This window comes from Neolamprologus brichardi, chromosome 23, assembly GCF_056152115.1.
Source record: "Neolamprologus brichardi isolate AB-2024 chromosome 23, ASM5615211v1, whole genome shotgun sequence".
NCBI classification, from domain to species: Eukaryota; Metazoa; Chordata; class Actinopteri; order Cichliformes; family Cichlidae; genus Neolamprologus; species Neolamprologus brichardi.
The window spans coordinates 18,648,807-18,671,432 of NC_142125.1; the positions used below are offsets into that span (position 1 = coordinate 18,648,807).

Below are 22,626 nucleotides of genomic sequence, written 5' to 3' on the forward strand. Positions count from 1 at the left end.
TTTGATGTTATGCAAAGTTAAAGTATTTACAGCCACCACCTCCACCCAGGATTAACTGAAGGATTAAATCTTCAGTTAAAGTTCTGCCTGAGTGTAGAAGGCAGCATATTAGGGAACAAACAAACAAAGGAAAAAACACAGATGCTGAAGAGCATTAATCTGACACTCAGCAGCTCTGTGTGATGACAGCAACTAGGGGGAACAAAGGGACCACAGATGTTTCCTCCTCCAACTACAAATCAAAGTTAATCAGGTGCAATTCAAAGTTTTTATATAACTACAAAACACTGTTAGCTGGCTAAATGTAAACATATAAACAGTATGAACATCTTTCAAAATCCATAAACATGACTTCCAATGACCTGGGAGTGGTTAGCGTAACACTTTGACTAGCTGGTCTACAATATTACAATGTGCATAAAGTATTGTTCAAAAGTCTTGAACTGACTCTTTTCTTTATATTTTTCTAAGTAAATCAGAAATAGGAGCTGCAATTTACCGAAACGTAAAAATGTACTTGGAAACACTGTATGTATGACAACTAGAGTTTGTACAATTCTAACGAGCTTGAAAGTGAATATTAGGTGTGACCACGGGTGTAGGTCACAATCAGCACAGTCTGAGCTCTCTTAGGCAGCTTTCTTGTCATTTCGTTAAGTAGTTTTCAGGAATAGTTCTCCAGGCTTCTTGAAGGACATTCAAAGCTCTTCTTTGGATGTTTCTGCCTTTTGTTCTGTTCTCTGTCAACATGAACCCACACTGCTTCAATAATGTTGAGGTCTGGGCTCTGGGGAGTTCAATCCATGACTGATAGTCAGGAGGTTTCTTCCTGTTAAAAGGGAGTTTTTCCTTCCCACTGTCGCCAAAGTGCTTGCTCATAGGGGGTCATATGATTGTTGGGTTTTTCTCTGTATCTATGAAGCGCCTTGAGGCGACTTTTGTTGTGATTTGGCGCTATATAAATAAAATTTAATTGAATTGAATTGAATAGTTACACTTTGTAAGTAAAGTATGATTTTACTGCATTGGCATTGTGTTTGGGATCACTGCCATGCTGAAAATTTTAACCACTGGCAATCAGACTCTTTTGCATGGTGGATGAAAGTCTGATGATACTTTTCTGTGTTCATAATTCCTCAATTTTGACAAGATCTCCAACACCACAGGCTGAAATGTAGCGCCAAACCATCACAGAGCCTGTCGTATTTTACAGATGCCTGTAGACACTCACTGTTTTACTGCTCTCTCCTGACCTGCCCTGTGCATTTGAACCATAAATTTTAATGTTTTTTTGTTTCTGAAAGTAAAAAGAGTGGGAGTTCAGATTAATGAGAGGAAACTGAAGGAGAATAATATGCTTATGATATAAGCCTTATGTCCCGAGCCATCCAACTGTTAATCAAGATACTGTTACTGTGCCACATGTTTGCATGCACTGCTCTGGGTTTTTGCACAAGAGCTGTTGTTTCAGTTAGTTAGAATAATAATAAGAAAAGTTAGATGCACAATTTGTAGGCTTTGCAACTGATGGTGCAGCTTAACTTAAGTGGGGCTCAATGGTGAACACTCAGAGTCGGGACCAGAGATGGGCAGTAATGCGGTAATCTGATTACTTTTTATAAGTAACGAGTAAAGTAAGGGATTACTATTGCTAAAAAAAATTTAGATTACTGTTACTTTCCCGTTACTTTTAGTACTGCGTTACTAAGCCATGATTTTGTTTGTGAGAGTGTCTCATGACAGTGACGTAAGCGAGTGTGACGTTCGTGGCAACAGCTGTGTGCAGATCCCGTCTGAGAGTAGAGCATGCTTTTTACTCTCTTGACTAAAAATCTGGACTCTTTTACAACTATGTGGGGGATTGGACAGGTTTTGTGTTCCATAGGAGCAGATGGGACACTTGTCCTTAATTTTTAAGTGTGTGTGTTTGGTTAGTAAATGGTTAGTGCATACTGATGTTGCTGATAATGTAGTAGCAACTTTGTGTTAGGTTGGTTTGTTTGTTTTGTCGTTTTTCTTTTTAATGTGGTGTAAATAAAGTTGTGTTAAAAGGCTCTCTCACTCTCACTCTCTCTCTGAGTGAATGGCGAAGTGAATGGAGCTGGGGACGGGAGTGTCGGAATGAGTGGATTTCTGTTTTTGAGTTCTTTTTTCTCTCTTTACTATTAGTGTGATTGTTTTGTCAACACACAGTTGTTGGTTTGTTTGTTGCCGGCTGGTTTTGTAGCTTTTGCGGCCAGCTTGGCTTGGCAATATGCCCGCTGTTGAGGATGGTGCAGAGTTTGAGAAGCTGACACGCTGTCATGCTGTCTCATACTGACTGTGAAGTGTTCGGTGGAGGAAGCTGTTTTGGCTGTAGGAGAGGTGGCAGGTTATGACAGTGTGAAATCTGCCTCTCGTATGAATGGTGCGATTGTTATCTTTCTTGATAAGGTAACTAAAGTTAATGATTTGGTGGAAAGAGGTGTCATTATTCACTTTCACGCCCGTTCTACCGTTGGTTAGCCCTGCTAAAAAGGTTACCATCTCTAATGCGCATCCTTTTATTAAAAAGGAAACTTTATCCAAGGAGCTGTCACAGTGTGGCCAACTAGTTTCGCCCATAAAGACGGTCTCTTTGGGGTGCAAACTGTGCTCCTTAAACATGTTGTGTGTCACAGAAGGCAGGTTTTTATGATCCTCAAAGATAGCGCTAGTGAGCCAAACCTGTCTTTCAGTTTCAAAATAGAGGATTTCAACACCAGAATCTGTGCTCTCCTGCTGACATCAGGAGGTTCTTACAGAAAGCCAAAGGCCTCAGGATGGTGAAAGTGGAGGACTACCTTCCAGACCTGAAGCTTTTTGTTGAATCGGCTTGGGTCTTGACAAAAAAATCTGGAAGTTTTGTTGATGATGTGTTGACAGACCAGGAGATTTATCATTTAAAGAAACTGATTTTTAAAGTGAGAGCTCAAGCATTTACTGCTGATAACAGTGATGATGTTTAGGAAAATACTCTATATGTCCCTTCTCCTTTTTTCTCTGTCTCTCCTTTTCCATGTGTGAATTCAAAATGGGCACATTAAATTTGAATGGTGCTAGAGATGAGGTGAAAAGAACTGCTTTTTTCAAGCTTATGGATTTAAAGAACGTAGATATGATGTTGGTTCAAGAAACTCAGAGTACTGTTGACATTGACAGTGACTGGAGGAAGGGCTGTGTGTGTGTGTGGGGGGGGGGGGGGGGGGGGGGTATTTTTTGGTAATAAATTGAGCTGTAGTGGAGGCATGGGGATTGTGTTCTCTAAGAATTTTTTTGTTTTGTTGAATTTTGTTTTATTGAATTGTTCAAAATGAAATGATCAAGGGGTGTTTACTGAAAGTTAAAGTCAAATGTGAAAATATGAAATTTGTTTTTCTCAGTGTATATGCTCCAATTAAAGGAGTGGATGGATTTTTAAAATGTCCTGTGTGATACTGTTAAGGATTCTAGTGATGACGAGTATTTGTTCTTATGTGAGGGTTTCAATTGTAATGAAAACCCACCTTTGGATAGGAACCACACAGAACCTCATCCTGTGTCCTCTCACAGGCTCAGGCAGCTGGCTGCAGCTGTGCATCTGTCAGATGTGTGGAGGGTTTTCAACCCCTGTTGGTTTCTCTGATCATTGTCTGGTTTATTGTTCTGTTTTCATTAAAAATGGTAATGTATGGAGTGCCTACTGGCATTTCAATACAGCCCTGTTGAATGACAAAGCTTTTAGAACAACCTTTGAGTATTTTTGGCTCAGTCACTAAAGATCTAAATCAGATTTTATTTGTATCCAGCAGTCGTGGGATTTTGGGAACTGTCAGGTCAAACAATTGTGTCAACATTTCACTCGTAATGTTACGAGAGACATAACCAGATAGGGGCTTTGGTCAGGTCATGTTTCCTCAGTGTCACAGAGATGGATGCCCCGTCTCACTTCTTCTTTGAACTGGAAAAGAAGATTGGGCAAAGAAAGACTGTTCACTCTCTAATGTCTGACAGTGGCTCCACAATCTCAGATCCTTCTGAGATCAGGAAGTTTGCTGTCAGCTATTATAAGGACCTTTTTAAGAGTGATTTCTCAGAAAATCCCAGTTTGTGCAATAGTTTCTTCAAGGGACTCCCTCAGGTGGCGGCTGAAGTCAATCGAAAATTGGAGGCTCAGCCAACTTTGCATGAACTTTATACTGCTCTGATTAGTTTTCAGACTGTAGAATTCCTGGCATGGATGAGTAACTGTGAGAGGTCCTGTTGGATTTTACAAAGCCTTTTGGTCTTTGATGGGTGAGGATTTTCTGGAGGTTGTCACGGATAGTCTGCAGAGAGGCTTGCTACCTCTGAGCTGTAGAAGGGAGGTTATCACTCTGTTATGCAATTTGAAGAACTGGAGACCAGTCTCATTGCTCTGTATAGACTATAAGATGTTTTCCAAGTCCTGGACACCAGACTTCGAGACGTGATGGCTTCTGTCATTCATGGAGACCAAACATAGTGCGTGCCCAGCAGGCTGATAAGTGAAAACATCACTTTGATTAGAGATATTTTGGACCTCCCTAGCTTTGGGCATAGATATTGGTCTCATTTCTATAAACCAAGAAAAAGCTTTTGAATAGGTTGAACACCAATATTTGTGGCAAACTTTAACTGCTTTTGGCTTCAGCCCAGGATTTGTAGCAATGATTCAGGTTCTGTACTGTGACATTACAAGTGTACTGAAACTACTAAGTCTTAAGTGGTCCATTCAATGATCTAAGGGGGTGAGGCAGGGCTGTTCTTTGTGAGGGATGCTGTATTCCCAGGCAATTGAGCCTTTGCTTCACAAATTAAGACAGGTCTTGTGTGGTGGGTGCAATGTATCTCTAAAGTTGTCAGCTTATGCCGATGATTTAATTGTTCTGGTCAACACACAGAAAGATATTGAGATTTTAGGGAACACAGTTTCTCTTTTTGGTTGTATTTCTTCTGCCAAAATAAATTTGGGAAAGAGTGAGGCTATAACCGTGAGAGGTCAGCTGGGGAATCAGCTCAGTCTGCCCGGACGCTCCATGGCACCGGTGGTCTTGTGTTGATCCCCCAGTTATATTTAAAGGATCCTGGCGGACTTTTTTGGGGATAAGCTTCACTGGATTCCTCAAAGTGTCCTTTTTCTACCTAGGGAGGAAGGTGGACAAGGTCTGGTTCATTTGGGCAGTAGAGGTGCTGATTTTTGCTTTCAGTTTATTCAGAGGCTACTTACAGGACTCCCAGATCTAGTGTGGAGGAGGGTATCGTGCAGTATTCTTCAGCAGCTTGGGGGCGTGGGTTTGGACCCATCTCTGTTTCTGATGGACTCGAGCAAGCTGTATGGGCTCTGCTGAGGAAAGGGAGGCAACAGCAGGCTGATTCTCTGTACTGGTTGCTGGAATAACCTGTACAGTTTGGCAGCTTGCTGAATTCCCCTGTCTGGGGTAGGACTACTTTATCCAGACAGCTCCACACTGCACAGGTTTTTTTTCTCTGAAGTGGGTGTTAGAGCTGGCTGGATCTCGGCTGGATAATCCTGATGGACTCGCTGCCCAGGTTGGAATAAGTTCTACTCGAGTTGGTGGTCAGCTTTTGGATCATTGGAAACACAAGTTAGGTGGAGCTGAATGTTGTAAACACTGAATGTTGTAAACTCTTTTGTTTCTGTTATTAACCCTGCTGTGGAAGACAAATCTGCTAGCAGAGAGAGAAGCTGTTTCATTGTTTTTCTGAATGTGTTCCCCTCTCAGCTCTGTTTGTACTTCTGAGCACTATCTTCATTAGATGTGGGGAAGGTTTTACACTGAATGTCTTTATTTGTGGTTTCACATTAACTTGCCAGCAGTGTTGGGAAGGTTACTTTTAAAATGAATACATGAATACAGAATACATGCCCCAAAATGTATTTTGTAACATATTCTGTTATGTTACTCAATGAGAGTAACGGAACGGAATACTTTTGATTACTTAATATATTATCATGCTTTTTACAACTACATGAATGTACTATTGCTGCAGGATTTATTACTATTACTTAAGGTTACTCGCCATACCAATACCAACTAGATTTTTAAATCTTAATATACAATGAGTAACAGTAGGGTAAGGCTGCACTTTTTGCAGTAATCTTTTATAGAAAATATATATGTAATATATAAAACAGGTCCGCGGCTCCGAACCGTAAAGCCGGCAGACCCAGTGGCATTTTGATCATCTTTATTGGACACGGTTGCTGGACACAGAGCTGCAGCTCTCCCACTGCCAGCTCAACCTAACACACAACAACAACCCCAACCACAGGACCCAGTGCAATATTTAAGTCGGCAGGCGTGATTGTGGATGCTGTGCAGATGCATCCGCCTTCCCTGCACGGCACTGCAGGCCACGCCCCGCCACACCGTAAAACCATAAAGGGACCTCTGGCTAATACATGGAGTTCTGTGTTGGGCTCGTAGCCAAAAACTAGCTTTACTTTGTTGTCTGGGTCAACTTTGCTAGCAAGAGACAGAGAGAGAAAACACGAGCACAGTGTACAGTCGAGTCTTAATAGCTTACTTACAACTGGGCTCGTCAGGCACTCTTTTTGGCTGCGGTGGTTATAATTCTATTTACATGCTTCCAGCTCCCGTTTCTGGTCGACTCTCCTTTTTCTCCCTCCCTCGCACTAACAGACGCATAACGTGTATGGCAGTCCATTCTCCCTGCAGCACGGACTACACTGCCCATGAGGCTACATTCTTTAGAGCTATGCCTGTAACACTCTGCCTATTGCCTTCATATTAAATAATTTTTGTGAATAATAATTAAAAAAAATATTTCTTCACATCATTATGCAAGTCGCAAGTAGAGGTGACATGGGCCGCGAGATTGAGACACAGGCATTAGAGCCTCTTAATGAGTGTTTTGTTTGAGTTTCCACCAGCGAGGAATTACCAGAAATAGAGAGGGCATAGCCTAACATATTAAACAGGAAGACCACTGTGATTTTTCCATTTATTTCAACAAAGTAACTGTATTCTGAATACCACCTTTTTAAACGGTAAATGTAACGGAATACAGTTACTCATATTTTGTATTTTAAATATGCAACACCGGTACATGTATTCCATTACTCACCAACACTGCTTGCCAGTGTATATGAATAGGAGGAGGAAGATGGCAGAAGGGCCGAATGTTGAGGTGGTCTCTGTGTTTGTCAACATGGTGAAGTCTAGGCTGCTGCTAGAATTTGAAGTTTATAAGGCAGCCTCAGACCTACACACTTTTCCTCAGGTCTGGGGTTGCAGAGAGGCAATCTGTAGTGTGGTGGAGGGGCACCTAGTTTTTGGGCAGGTGTTAATGTAATTATTTGATATATTGTGCTTTTTTTGATTGATTTTGTGTTACACTTCAATATAACGGGTGTGGTAATATGTCGATTATCTATTGAGAAATAAAAGTATTTTTTAAAAATCAAAATCTCTCTCTTTTAGGTGCTGTTTCTTTTCTGAATGTGTTTTGTTACAGATGCAGCAGTGGGTGACCTGTTGTGCTTTACTAGTGCTTTGCCCTTTTTTGTCTGTTCCCCATTTCTTCCCCTTTTTTGTCTTTAAATAGTTTTTTATATTGAGCCTGTTAACTCTGGCATCGTCACACTACACATATAAAATAAAATAAAATAAAATAAAATAAAGCAAAAAGGACAGGGCATTTACAACATGATTCTTTTTACTGAAGCTGCCAGACAGGACAGGTTGATTAAAAACCAAAAACCCCCCAAAACAACTGTCTCCCCAATTTATTTATTGTTTATATTGATTTATTTATATGTTATGCATGTGTTTATTAATTTATTTTACATTCCCATATACAGTATTTAGTTCAGTTTTATTCTGTGTTAGTTATCTCAAATACATCAGAGGTGTGTTAATTATTTCCAACATTTCTAACCTGGTATCCTGTTCTCTAGATGAGTGAAGCTGTTTCAGTGTGCAGGACACACAGAAGCCGTGAAACATGGCCTGTACATCACAGTCTGCTGAAGGTTATATCAGAAGTGCAAGACGCCACCTTGTGGGAGAATTAAAGAATCTAACTGTGATTTTAGAGAACTTATATCAGCGAGGAGTTCTCTGTGATGAAGAGGTCAGTAAAATACAGGCAGAGAAGGACGACTACGACAAAACCAGAAAAATACTGGACTCAGTCACAAACAAAGGGGAAAAAGCCTGCTATGAGTTCCTCAAAATTATTGACATGACAAGGAAGAGGACTTTAGTGAGACATCCTCTTCATCCTGGCACCAAGACATTTGACCTGCATCATTGGATCAGCTGCTTTTCCTTCAAGGAAGACACCGAAACGAATGCAAACTACTTACAAGGTATTCTGAAGCAAAGATCCAGATTAAATATTTGTTACATTTCATTTTATTTGTTATCTTTGATGTACTGATTCTATAAAATGTGCTTTAATATGCTGGTATAAATATGTATCCATTATTTTGTAAGAAAACTACATTTGATTCAAAGTCACTTTGTTTTCTCACTGTTTTCAGGACCAAGGCCATGCCACAGATATCAGGAAAAGTTAAAGTCAAATGCAAAATAGATGTCAAATAAGTTTTGGGGAGAAAGTAAAAAGCTGTTTGGAGGAAACAAGAAGCCTGATCTGTCGTACACAACACTTGTATTAGACACAGACGAAAGTGTTTCTCCGTCTAAAATAAAGAAAGTGAAGAAAAAGAAAAGCAAGCTGAGTCGCCCTAAAAAGATGAGAAAATACATTCCTGAGGAGAAACCAGACATTTCCCCCAGTGAGCTGCTGGAAACAGATAAAAACATTCTCTTGGTTGGAAAACCTGGAATTGGAAAGACAGCACTGACTCATGAAATGTTGAGACTCTGGGCAGAAAGAGAAAGCAAAGAGCTTGATTACATGTTTTACTTTGACATGAGGGAAATATCTGACATCATAAGGGACAAAAACTTAGAGGAACTTCTTTTTGGTGTGTTCTCTGAACCTGATGAAGGCAAAGATGAGGTCTTACAGGATATAAAGACACACTCTGACAATGTCATAATAATCTTTGATGGGATCACAGATCTCTCCTCACAGGTGGTCAAGAAAGTTTTAACAAAGAAACTACTTCCTCTTGCAAAGATCATCATAACATGCAGACCAGATGATGAGGATGAAGACTTCCTTTCTGGGGACTTTGACAGAGTGGAGGTGAAAAGCTTTAGTGAGCAGACTATAAAAACATACTTATCTGCAACACTTGGTGAAGATCAGAAGAAGGTTTTGAGTAACTTGGAGTTGGTAACTCTTTGTCATGTTCCCATGTATGCACTGATGGTGGCTGCTTGCTTTAACTCAGATGACTTTCCACAGCCATGTACAGTAACTGAGATCTACATCAATATTGTTCGATTCTGCTTTCAGATAAACAGCAAAACAAAGAACAAAGATCTAAATTTGTTCATCAGCACCAAGAAAGAAAAAGTTCTGTCTCTGGCTGAAGCTGCTTTTCTTGCAACTCAACAAAAATCTGTGAACTTGACAGACCTGCCCTGCAAAGACAGCTGTGTCCTGTCCTTCCTGAAACCACTTCTCATCAAGGAGGCCCCGACTGAAACAATAACCACATATGCATTTCTCCATTACACAGTGCAGGAGTTTTTTGCAGCACTGTGGCTCCTGACGAATCCTGATAAAATCAGAGATGTTTTTCAGCAGTGCCTCACAGAGGAGAAGAAACACATGAAACATCTGATCCCCTTCATGTGTTGACTGTTGAATGAGAAGAGCCCAAGTTTGATGAAGCATCTGATTCCAGATCAGGACCTGAAGAATACATCTAACTGGTTCTTCAAGGAGCTGATAAACACATTTCTTCCTCATGTGTGAGCAAGAAGAGGCTGATACTGAGGACAGTGGTCTCCATGTTGACATACTGTTCTTATGTCAGTGCTTGTATGAGTCCCAGAGTCCTGAAGCGTGCATCTACTTTCTAGACAAACTGGACTACCATCTTGACCTCAGTGGAGTGAGTGTGGATCCTTACCCTTGCTGTGCTGTGGCCTATGTGGTCACTCAGTCAGAGAAAAAGAAAATATGTCTGAACCTCGAGGATGTTGTGATATCAGAACAAGGAATGAGACAGCTGTTTGAATGCTTTAAAAATGTTCAGTGGTAAGAATGAACATGCGCTTTTAGGCTTATATTACTGCTTAGGTTAGATCCTTTAATGAGACGCATATTCTTCGTTAGTTTTACTCTGAGGTAATGGTCTCTTTTTCAATTGTAGGTCTGGCCCTCTGCCTCGACAGCTTTGGGAGATTTTTCTTATCAATGAAGAGCAGATGGACTTTGTAAGGTTACTCAGCCTAGATGGAAACCTTCACCTTCTAGTTGATGGTGAAAAGAAGCTTTTTGAAAGTGCTGTGGAAGTCATGCAGAGGATGCATACAAAGGTTAATGTCTGCCTCTACTGGGACAAGGAAACTCCTGCCTGTCACAGTCAGTGTGAGTCTCTGTTAAAGGCTTTGCCGTTCATCAGCTCACTCAGGTATGTAGCTTTTGCTTTCAAATAATTATGACTGTTAAAATGGAAAAAAATAGAGTTTGACTTGTTTTCAACTATTTTAATACTTGTTACAGAACTAAATAATTTATATCAATATCTAATGTACTGACAATGTAACTTCCATTTTTTTTATTACTGTTTTGCTTCTTTAAGAAATAATGGTGTAACCTTAAAGCCCAGGAGGTAATAATGACGGGAGTCTACTGCCCACTGAATTACCAGGCAGTCCTTTTCCATGGTGCTGTCCCTGGCCTCCTGCTCTTAAAGTTTCCGGCTGATGTACATGATGGGGTGGTTGACTCTTACTTCCCGGGTTAAAACACTCCCAAGCCCTCTGTTCAAGGTGCTTGTCTGCAGAATAAAAAGAAGGGAGAAGTTAGGTGTGTGGAGCAGGGGTTTCCCACAGAAAGCTTCTTTCACCCACACAAATGCCGCCCGGCACTGCTTCCTCCACTGGACCAGATCCAAAGCACCTTTTCGGGTGAGATTGGTCAAGGTGTTGGTCAGCTTCGCAAAGCCGGGCACAAACCGGTGGTAGTAATTGGCCAGTCCCAAGAACTGCCTCACCTGCGTTTTTGTCTTGGGATGCGGGCAATTGCTGTTGTTTTATCCATCTGAGGATGCACCTGCCCAACTCCCACGTGGTACCCCAAATACTGTACCTCCCTCTGTCCAACAGTGCACTTCTTCTGGTTCCCCGTGAGCCCCGCCTGCCTCTGGGACTCCAGCACCATGGCCACCCGCTGCACGTGCTCTGCCCAGTTGTTGCTATGGATAATGACATCATCCATGTAAGCGGCAGCATATGAAGCTTTTAAACACAGTACCCGGTCCATAAGGTGCTGGAAAGTGGTCAGGGCTTCAAATAAGATAAGGTAATGTGCAAGTAGCCCTTGGTTAAATCCAATTAAGTAAAAAAGCAAAAAAAAAGCGAGCACTGCCTAACCGGTCCAGGAGCTCATCGACCCGAGGCATGGGATAAGCATCAATCTCTGACACCTGATTCACCTTGAAATAGTCCACACAGAACTGTATAGACCTACCTTTCTTCTGTTGATGCCATCTTTAGCATTTTTGCCAATTCCTTTTGAACAGTCTGTCTTTTGTGGTCAGATAACCTGTAGGACTGTGAATGCACCGTCACGCCAGGCTGCATTTCAAAGTGATGCTCCATGAGATTTATATGGCCAGGCAGAGGAGACAACACATCCACAAACCGCTGTTGAAATGGGTGTTAACCGCTGCTCTCTGGGCCTGTGTGAGATGGTTATCACAATGGAGGGAGGTGGGAATGGTGGAATTTGGCACCTCCAGCCCCAATTCATCTCTTTCCTTAACCAGGCTCACAAGAGCAACGGTTTCAGCCCCTATCTATGCTTTAAGGAGATTGAGGTGATAGATCTGTGTGGTTCCGCCCCTGTCTGACCATGCCACCTTGTAGTCCACGTCCCACACTTGCCATGTGACCACGAAGGGCCCTTGCCACTTGGCAAGTAGCTTTGAGCTAGAAGACGGGAGTAATACAGCACTTTATCTCCCAGTAGAAATTGCCTGGGTCTGTTGTACAGGTGCTGGTGTTGTTCCTTGGCCTGAACTAAATCCTCCCCTGATAACCTATCCAACGCTTGTAGCTTTGCTCTCAGGTCCAGGGCGTATTGAATCTCGTTTTCAGCCGGGCTTGGAACCCCAGTTTTCTTTAATAAGGTTGAGCGCCAACCACAGTTTCCTGCTGAACAATAACTGAAAGGGAGAAAATCCCAGCACCGCTTCAGGGCTGACCATTGTGAATACACCGACCATCGTTTCTTATCACTTGGTCGAAGGCTGAGCGTAGGTTGTCATCTCAAGACTGCTCCAATAGAAAAATCTTCCGTGGAGCACGCTGCCATATGCTCCTCCCTGGAGCTGGTGTTGGATGACCCCGCATCACCGCTCAGCATATTTACTAACTATGCTATGCGTCCTCTTATGTCCGGATGTAATAGCATTTTAATACCTGAAACTACCATAATCCAACAAGAATGTTTGAATGACAGATTAGGGTTTAAAGCAGGGGTGGGCAACTCCAGGGTCAACAATTACAACCATAAACACACAAAAAAAAACCCTCAGGGGTGGCTATTTTCTGCTGTTTATTTTCAATACCATGTTTTAACAGGTAGCTAATTTTAACTTTTAACTTTAACATTTGTATTTATATGTAACACAGTATCATAGCTGTCTCAGAATTGGGTTTGTACAAGCATGGGCATTCTAAATTTATAATAAGTTTTTTTATAATAAGTTTTTTCCCCTTTTGTATTACAGCATGACACTGACCCTGTGTCTACTCCCTGCTATACATTGGGTGCTTAAAGTTTGATCAAATCAAGTTTAACAGCAATCTGAAATTTTGTTTTTCAGCTTCAGAGGTCCAGTTTCATGGAGGCAGGAGAAATACCATGGGACACTGGAGAGGGAGCAGGAGAGGCTATTCATGGATTTATGCCTGAAAGCAGCAATTCAATATAAAGAAAAAAACAAACATATACTGAAGTGGCTCCTCCTATTGTTTCCAGTTAAAACGGACATAGACAACATCTTTCTTGATTTGTTTGAACACGTGAAAGAGTTTTCAAGTGACTTTAAAATGGCTTTGAAGCCATTTTTCCAGTCAGCTCCTGCAGTCTGGTCCATAAACCTCTCAGAGAGAAAGACCTCCATCCTCCTGGAAGTGCTGAAACTCCAACCAGAGAAGAAACAAGTGGAGCTGACAGGCTGCTCACATGAAAAGAGTGAAGTGAGGAGTTTCCTGCAGTGTCTGCCTTATATCTCACAGCTCAGGTACATGTGTTAGATATCTATTTTTATTAGCAGCTGTTCAATCTAATTATTGTGTGCCTTCATCAATATTGTGCATATTTATTTTCCATATGATTTCAGTGTCGTTCCTCAGTTATCAGAACATTCAGAGGAAATCAGGTTCTTTGTGAATCTGTTCTGTGCAGCAGACAGCAGAGAAGATACTGGAGCTGTTATCATCAGTGTACAAATACAAAGGATTCCTTCTTAAAGAGCTATGGTGTGATTTCCTGCTGGATGTGTACTCTTATGAGACTAAAACAGGCTTGAGTGTCCTTCCATCATTACAGTCAGTTTTCCAGTCAGCTCCTGCAGTCTGGTCCATAAACCTCTCAGAGAGAAAGACCTCCATCCTCCTGGAAGTGCTGAAACTCCAACCAGAGAAGAAACAAGTGGAGCTGACAGGCTGCTCACATGAAGAGAGTGAAGTGAGGAGTTTCCTGCAGTGTCTGCCTTATATCTCACAGCTCAGGTAAATGAAATGTTCTTCACATGATTAAATCGACACAAGATGAGATGCTTACTGAAATCAACAGTGAAAATATTTTCCGTTCTAGGATTTTTAATATAATATTTCTCTGCTATCAGTTTTATAGTGCCACATTAGTTTTATCCACATTGATTCCCTTAGGCAGCATCATTAAAAGACATAGCATACATTTACACTGCTATGCAGATGACACCCAGCTCTATCTGTCCATGAAGCCAGATAACACACACCAATTAGTTAAACTGCAGGAATGTCTTAAAGACATAAAGACTTGGATGGCCACTAACTTTCTGCTTCTTAACTCAGATAAAACTGAGGTCATTGTACTCGGCGCTGAAAAGCTTAGAAATATGGTATCTAACCAGATTCTTACTCTGGATGGCATTACCTTGGCCTCCAGTAACACTGTGAGGAACCTTGGAGTCATTTTTGACCAGGATATGTCCTTCAACGCACATTTTAAACAAATATGTAAGACTGCGTTCTTCCATCTGCGCAACATCTCTAAAATTAGAAATATCCTGTCTCAGAGTGACGCTGAAAAACTAGTTCATGCATTTATTACTTCCAGGCTGGACTACTGCAATTCATTACTATCAGGATGTCCAAAAAACTCACTGAAAAGCCTTCAGTTAATCCAAAATGCTGCAGCAAGAGTACTGACAGGGACTAGAAAGAGAGAGCATATTTCTCCTGTATTGGCTTCCCTTCATTGGCTTCCTGTTAAATCCAGAATTGAATTCAAAATCCTGCTCCTCACATACAAGGTCTTAAATAATCAGGCCCCATCTTATCTTAATGACCTTGTAGTACCATATCACCCTATTAGAGCACTTCGCTCCCGCTCTGCAGGCCTACTTGTTGTTCCTAGAGTATTTAAAAGTAGAATGGGAGGGAGAGCCTTCAGTTTTCAGGCCCCTCTTCTGTGGAACCAGCTTCCAGTTTGGATTCGGGAGACAGACACTATCTCTACTTTTAAGATTAGGCTTAAAACTTTCCTTTTTGCTAAAGCATATAGTTAGGGCTGGACCAGGTGACCCTGAATCCTCCCTTAGTTATGCTGCAATAGATGTAGGCTGCCGGGGGATTCCCATGATGCATTGAGTTTTTCCTTTCCAGTCACCTTTCTCGCTCACTATGTATTAACAGACCTCTCTGCATTGAATCATATCTGTTATTAATCTCTGTCTCTCTTCCACAGCATGTCTTTTATCCTGTCTTCCTTCTCTCATCCCAACCGGTCGCAGCAGATGGCCGCCCCTCCCTGAGCCTGGTTCTGCCGGAGGTTTCTTCCTGTTAAAAGGGAGTTTTTCCTTCCCACTGTCGCCAAAGTGCTTGCTCATAGGGGGTCATATGATTGTTGGGTTTTTCTCTGTATCTATGAAGCGCCTTGAGGCGACTTTTGTTGTGATTTGGCGCTATATAAATAAAATTGAATTGAATTGAATTGATCCTTCATTTCACACAAATGTTGTAAATTCACTAAAGATCAGGGTTCAATGTTTTCTTCTTCTTACTGACTTGTTGTTAACACTCACTTGAGTTTTTAGTCCCGTGAGTCCCGTCAAATGAAAGAGCTGAGCTGTTTTTGAAGCTTCACTGTCTGACTTACTAAATCAATCAGTTTCCACTTTGAAACATGTGACAGTCTTCTGTCTGTGTGACAATAATGAAATGATGTTTAGTAAGAATCAAACAGTAACAATAACACAGCCATGTTAAAAGAAGAAGAACATGTCACATCAACTTTAAGATAAAATAGGATCAAGCGTCTGTTGCTGCACAGAGGGCTGAACTATGAAGCAGGTTCATCATAACCAGGCTTTCTTTGTGTTCGCTGGCTTGATGAAACCTAAAGCTGCAGTCAGAGATAACAGCTGTCACAATGTGGGCTCAAAACTTTGTGTTCACTCAGCTTCAGTCTCTGTCCACACTCACATAAAAGGAGGAGTTTGATTTGTTATTTCTCTCTTCTTCTACACTAAATGGACCAATCGAATGCTGCCTTCATCAGTAAGAAACATGATCACATGAATGGATGATGAAGCTCTATGATGAAGTGAATGAATGAATGAATATATGTGTTTGAGCGCTCTGTGCTGCAGTTTATTTGTAAGCTGACAGCTTCACATTAGAGCTGTGAGACTTTAACCTTGATCCATTTAAACATTAAAGGTTACTCGCTGCATTCAGGTCTGACACACAATCTGATGAGGGAGACGAGGAAACCTCTTTAGTTTGTCATCACATCAAAGTGAAGTTCATGTTATTGGTGGGATCTTCTCTGTGATAAATGGGCTAAACAGCAGATTAGGCTCCACATCTGTTTCACACTGCATCAGCAGCTGAATACATGTAAACTTGTGTGACCATGTGACACACAGACTGTGCTGCTGTAACTTTACAGCTGGGCTTCATTCAGTGCTGTTAGTCAGACTGATACAGATCAACAGGTTGTATATATAACACGTACTGATTCAGCAGAGACTCTACATCACACTCAGAGCAGACTGGAAATACAAGAATCAGAGAAAATGTGGCACTTACAGCTGATTTTAATCTGACACTCTGAACATAACCTGATCTAAACCACGCTGTGTGTTCAGCATCTGTTACCATGGTGATATAGCCAGGTACAAAGAGAGCTGGTTTGGTGAAACTAAACACTCTGACAGGAGGCTCAACATGATCCACTTTGTGTTTAAGACTCTTCTTTGGCTGCAGAAAATATTAATGTAATATAATTTTGCAAACTTTCAAAAGTAAATGAATCAAAATTTAAATTAATTAATGTCTCAGCAAATGTTAGTAAATATGTGATTTCCACGTGTGTGTTGTGACCAGCAGGTGAAGCTGCTGTTGTACAAGATATGAAGTGTAGATGTTGTTGTTCCCCTCCGTGTGTTTCTATATTGTTGATATTTAGTGTTTTACTGTCTAAAGTCAGACAGCAAATAAAATGACAGTTACAGTTCAGCACGCAGTGATTTCACACACAGGATTAATGTTTGTGTTGTGAGTCAGGAACAGTCTAAAAAAAATGTTCAGCTGCTCTGATGGCTTTAAATGGACTTTGATTATATACAGGACACACATGGACAACTCTCAAAATACTCTGAAATAAATGAATTGATACAACACTATCACAGCTATTCTCACACAGAGTATTCTAACTTTTTACAGCGCGGGAAATAATTATTTGATCCTCTGCTCAATTTATTGCTTTGCTGACTTGCAAAGCAATATGCTTTGCTTTATATATGTTTTAATGCAGCTGACATCTAATCATCACTAAATGATTCCTTCTTATTGTTCCAGTGTTGATTTTGAGGATCCAGATGAAGAAATCAGGTTCTTTGTGAATCTGTTCTGTGCAGCAGCAGAGAGAGAAGATACTGGAGCTGTTATCATCAGTGTCCAGATACAAAAACAGTCCTCTGAAAGAGAAACAGTGTGACTTCCTCATGGATCTGTACTCTTATGAGACTAAAACAGGCTTGAGTGTCCTTCCATCATTACAGTCAGTTTTCCAGTCAGCTCCTGCAGTCTGGTTCATAAACCTCTCAGAGAGAAAGACCTCCATCCTCATGGAAGTGCTGAAACTCCAACCAGAGAAGAAACAAGTGAAGCTGACAGGCTGCTCACAGAAGAGAGTGAAGTGAGGAGTTTCCTGCAGTGTCTGCCTTATATCTCACAGCTCAGGTAAATGAAATGTTCTTCACATGAGTCAAATATCTGTAAGAAAAGATGTGCTGTGACAAGAAATGATGGAAATATTTGAAGCTCCATAAATGGTAAAGTGATGATTTTGTCTTGTGCTGTTTGTTTGTCATCAGCTTCATATTTGTGACTTTATCTACATGGATCATATTGTAAATGTATTCAGACTCTGTCATATTTCAGAGGGAAACGTGCTCAGTGCACCACTGTGTTTCACTGACTTGTTCAGCTGTTTGTTGCTATGAAGTTTCATATTTTCTATAACTCTCAGATGAAACAGGATCCAAAGTAAAGAAGTTTCTCATCAAAAAGGTTGAATTTGATTTAGATTTGATAGGTGAAGAAATGAATTGATTTCATGTTAAATTCAATAAGTTGATGTAAGTTGTGTGAATGAAGGTGAGCATGTGACTGAGCTCATGCAGCAGAGAGGAGAGTGTTGGAGTGCACACATGTGTTTGATGGAAACTTGCATGTTTGACCTGCAGCAGAATCATGAAATGATGTGAAGAAGAAGAAGAACGTAGCTCAGTGCTAACAAGTCAGTCCTGTTTAAAGCTGCTCTTAAAACAACAACAACGTGACATCAAATGTTTAAAGTCAAAGTTCAAACTGTTTGTGGCTGTTAAATATCACAATGCCTTTAAAATATGATTATTTAACTTGTAAACCATCTGTTGTACTGATAAAAAGAGACCTATTTTATCAGAACTTCCACAAGTACAATACAGGGAAATCAAGTGAATAATCTCTTTACTGAGCATGATGATGATGATGATGGTAGCAGCTCTATAGTGAGCAGCAGATGAAGATTTCAGACAGCAGAGAGTCTTCATCACTTTGTGTGTCCACCTGCAGATGTAGCAGATGTGTTAGAGCAGGATGAGTGTTTGTGTTGTAAGAGTGTAAAACAGTGTTCAGCTGCTCTGATGGAAGATGTGTTTAACATGGAGCTTCATTATGTACAGGAAGGACGAGATGGAGTCCATCAGTAGTGTGTGTTTGTTTTTATGCAGCTCACATCAAATCATCACTAAATGTTACCTTCTTATTGTTACAGTGTTGATTTTTGGAGGTCAGATCCAACAAACAACAGTGTTGAAGACAGAACGAGGTTCTTTGTTAATCTGTTCTGTGCAGCAGCAGAGAGAGAACAGCAGACAGGAGAGAAGATACTGGAGCTTTTATCATCAGTGTGCAGATTTGATAAATTCCCTTTTGTTGCCATTGATGATGATTTGGAGAAATATCGTTGCCATCTCCTCCTTGATGTGCTCTGACGTGAAGGACTGTGAGACTAAAACAGGCTTGAGTGTCCTTCCATCATTACAGTCAGTTTTTTCAGCTCCTGCAGTCTGGTCCATAAACCTCTCAGAGAGAAAGACCTCCATCCTCCTGGAAGTGCTGAAACTCCAACCAGAGAAGAAACAAGTGGAGCTGACAGGCTGCTCACATGAAGAGAGTGAAGTGAGGAGTTTCCTGCAGTGTCTGCCTTATATCTCACAGCTCAGGTAAATAAGACAGATGTTAAGCAATATTTTCATTTGCAGAATTTTTCCAGCATGTTCTCTGAGTTCATCTTTACTGTGTTTCAGCTGTGATCCAGACTTCTTCCAGAGAGTGTGTACATCCATGTCTGTAAGATCCAGAGAGGAGGCCCAGCAGCTGGAGTCTCTGCTGCAGCTCCTGGGGTTCCAGCTGCTGTTAACAGGAGAGTTACACAGGAAAAGCTGCTGGTCTGTGGGGAGAGTTCTCAAACTGTGTGGCTCTAAAGTGGATCTCATCCTCACACCCAGCAAGATGACAACACAACTACACAGTCTGAGGCAGGAAGTGAAATCATGACTCTCTTGTTCTTCTAACACCATTTATCTGCTGTTCACTTTGAATCTTTGGTTCTTGGTGTTCATCATTTCTGCTCTTTTGTCTCTGTGATCTTCAGGCTTTCCATCGACATGTCCTTGCTCCTGTTTCAGTGGGTAAGAAGAGGCAGAGTGGTCTGTCCGCTGGCTGTGGAAGAGCTTTCTCTTGTGCCTAAGAAAGCCCGACCATCACAGAGAGTATTGTTGAGGGCTGTCAGTAGTTTGGCTTCCCTGCTGAGATACTGGACAGTCGGACGGTTAGACCTGACTGAGACCTGCATCCCTGCTCAGGGTCTGATTACACTGCTGCTCCATGATGGTCCTCTAACAGTCAAGTAAATGTCTTTCCTGAACATCACAGGCCAAATAAAATGTAGAATTTTACATTAAATCTTATTTTATATTTATGATCTCTGCAGACTGAGTGAAGAGAGCTTCCAGCAGCTTCTGTGTCTCCTCCATGAAATCCAGGACAAGGACTTGACGTTGTCCTTCTTGAGTAAGGTTGGTGGAGACCTGACCTCCTGCTGTCTGAACTGGGAGCTTCTTCACTATCTGCTGCAGGAGTCGTCAGCTCAGACCATCACTGTGAACCTGAGGAAGAACCTCTTCTTACAGGAGGAAACCACACGTCTGCTTCCCTTTCTGGACAGGATTGTGTTTAAAAGGTGCTGAATGTAGTTTGATCTTTTACCAAACACAGTTTCTGCTGTTTAATCGGGACGATTTGAAATGCTGTCTCATCTTTAATCAGCAGTTTATGGATCCTTTAAACAAAGTTGGAAATAAACTGTTTGTTTTCAGGCCCAGTCCCAGCTTTGTGATGAGCTCCATCAGAGAGCTCTACAGAGCTCATGACAGTCATGCTGTACCCAGTTTACTGAGGTCATTTGGTCATGTGATCAACCTGAGCTGCAGAGAGCTGGACTCAGTGGACTGTACTGCTCTGATCTTCATCCTCAAACACGGAGACGGAGTCAAACTGAACCTCCTGTGGACCTCCATACCAGCAGAGGGAGTAGAGTCCATCCTCTTCATGCTGGACAAAGTTTCTCATCTCAGGTCAGATATTAGAGCTCGTTTCTCTGTGCTGCACCTGTGTGAGAGCTGAACAACACACTGGACTTCATTTAGCTGCTGCCATGGAGGACTGCGTTTCTTTACCTAATTTATTTTTTACTTTTTTAAAATAAATTTTATCATAATAACATAATAACAGTGCACTGTTTTATAAACTAACATTTTACTTTTACTGCGTGGAAAAGATTTTCTGAACAGCTGAACAAGAAAGTAGAAGGAAACTTTTAAAGTCTTTAAAGTAAAAAAACAGCAGTAGGCAGAGTGAACGTGATGTAAATGTACTTTACCTAGAAATAAATAAAACATGTCATGTTAACTACAGATAATAAAAGTTACACAGTAGAACTTTACTGTATTAATTGATCATTAATTAAATTTGCCTTCAAATAATAATGAATGATATTTACTAATCATTAGTAATTTTATAATTAGAAATATTACATGAATGTGTTGTTGGCTACTTTTATCAGTTGCTCAAACAATAAGCTGAAGGCTGGAGTTCATAAACCTCCAGACACATTTTAATTGGACCCATTAAAATAATTTGCAACACACTCTGTTTCTGTGGTGTCCTGGACACAAAGGAGATTTTTACTCTTCATCACTGCTGACAAATGATGCCTTTAATCTGATTATATTGCAGTAAATTATGGAAACACAGTTATTGGATAAACTGAGTCCTTTTTCATTTAAAGCTGTTATCTGTTAACATCCACATGCACAATCAGCTCAAACAGTAAAACTGGGCTCAGTGTGACTTTGTCACTCATTTAATAACATGAGAGTGCATAAATCCAACATCTAATTACAATAATGTATTTGCTGCTAGCTCATAGATGCTGTTCTCAAAATCCTTTAGTTTCAAAGATCAACACATTTTCTTCAAGCTAACAGTTTGTTCACAGCATCTATAATTTCAGTTTTTCTGTCTCCATGTATTTTTCCTTGCAGTGTTGACAGGAATCAGCTGCTGAGGTTCATCCACTGCTGTGCTGCCTGTGACGTCCAGCAGGAGGCAGCGTCAGACCTGCTGAGGACTCTGCAGCACAGCTTGGATCTGTCCTGCTCCTCCTGTGTGGAGCTACCAGAGGAGGATCAGCCTGAGCCTCTGAGTCTGACTGCTGATGACTGCAGGACCGTCTCCACCATCCTGACACACAGCAGCCGGGACACACGGCTCGACCTGCGAGACTGTGAGGTGGAGGACAGCGTGCTGGACCTGCTGTTTCCTGTCCTCCACAGGGTCCGCCTCAGGTGGGAAAGACCACAGAAGAGTCTAAACCAGAGAGAAGCTCGTTCACACTGGTGTTGATGCATCCTGACAGTTTCTCTTTGTTCTGTTTGTCCTGTTTAGAGTCAGTAAAACTGTCCTCCTCCAGCTGCTGTCTCTGGTTCCTGTGAACAGTGAGAGGGACACAGTGAGGCGGGCGGTGTCCCTGTGTAGAGCCCTGGGTGGAGAGCTGGATCTCAGTCACAGCACGCTGGATCAGAGGGCCTGTGGGGCTTTGGTCCAGATGCTGGACTCGTGTGAAGGGCTGACAGAGCTGGACCTCAGTCACTGTCAGCTCACTGACCAGCTGCTGCTCCCTCTCATCACACATCTGCACAAAGTCCAAGTCCTGGAGTGAGTGTCACACACTGATCCTTCTCTGGGAGGCACCAATAACCATCAGCCTGTTCACACACACTACAATAATATAATGTGCAATATAATGTGCAGCGATCACTTAGAGCCACTTGTTGTGTTTGTGTTACAGTCTGAGTCACAATCAGATCACTGATGCTTCGACTGATGTGTTACTGCAGCTGCTCTCCATCAACCCCTCCATCGACTGTGTGCGGTGAGCCAACATGAATCAGTCTCCATCAGTGAAGGAGTTTCTCCTCAGACTCTCAGAGGAATCATTCACAGTCTGAGCTCACATGGATTCATGTTGTTCTGAGTGAATGAGTGACGTCTGCTCTCTCTGCTTTGGTCTCTTTCTAGACTCTACAGCAACAACATCATTCACAGAGCAGCCTTCAAGGAACACAAGTAGTTTGAGATCTGGTGA

General features: G+C 41.5%; 1 pseudogene across 1 annotated transcript; it reads left to right on the plus strand.

Annotated features, from left to right (window-relative positions):
* Positions 1 to 8,586: 8,586 nt before the first annotated feature.
* LOC118454870 (uncharacterized) lies at positions 8,587 to 22,626 on the plus strand (annotated as a pseudogene). Its single transcript, XR_015717224.1, has 13 exons — positions 8,587 to 10,185; positions 10,301 to 10,561; positions 12,983 to 13,402; positions 13,502 to 13,892; positions 17,229 to 17,636; positions 18,727 to 19,141; positions 19,573 to 19,827; positions 19,912 to 20,160; positions 20,297 to 20,554; positions 21,524 to 21,826; positions 21,927 to 22,196; positions 22,330 to 22,413; positions 22,560 to 22,626. The product of XR_015717224.1 is annotated as an uncharacterized LOC118454870 (transcript).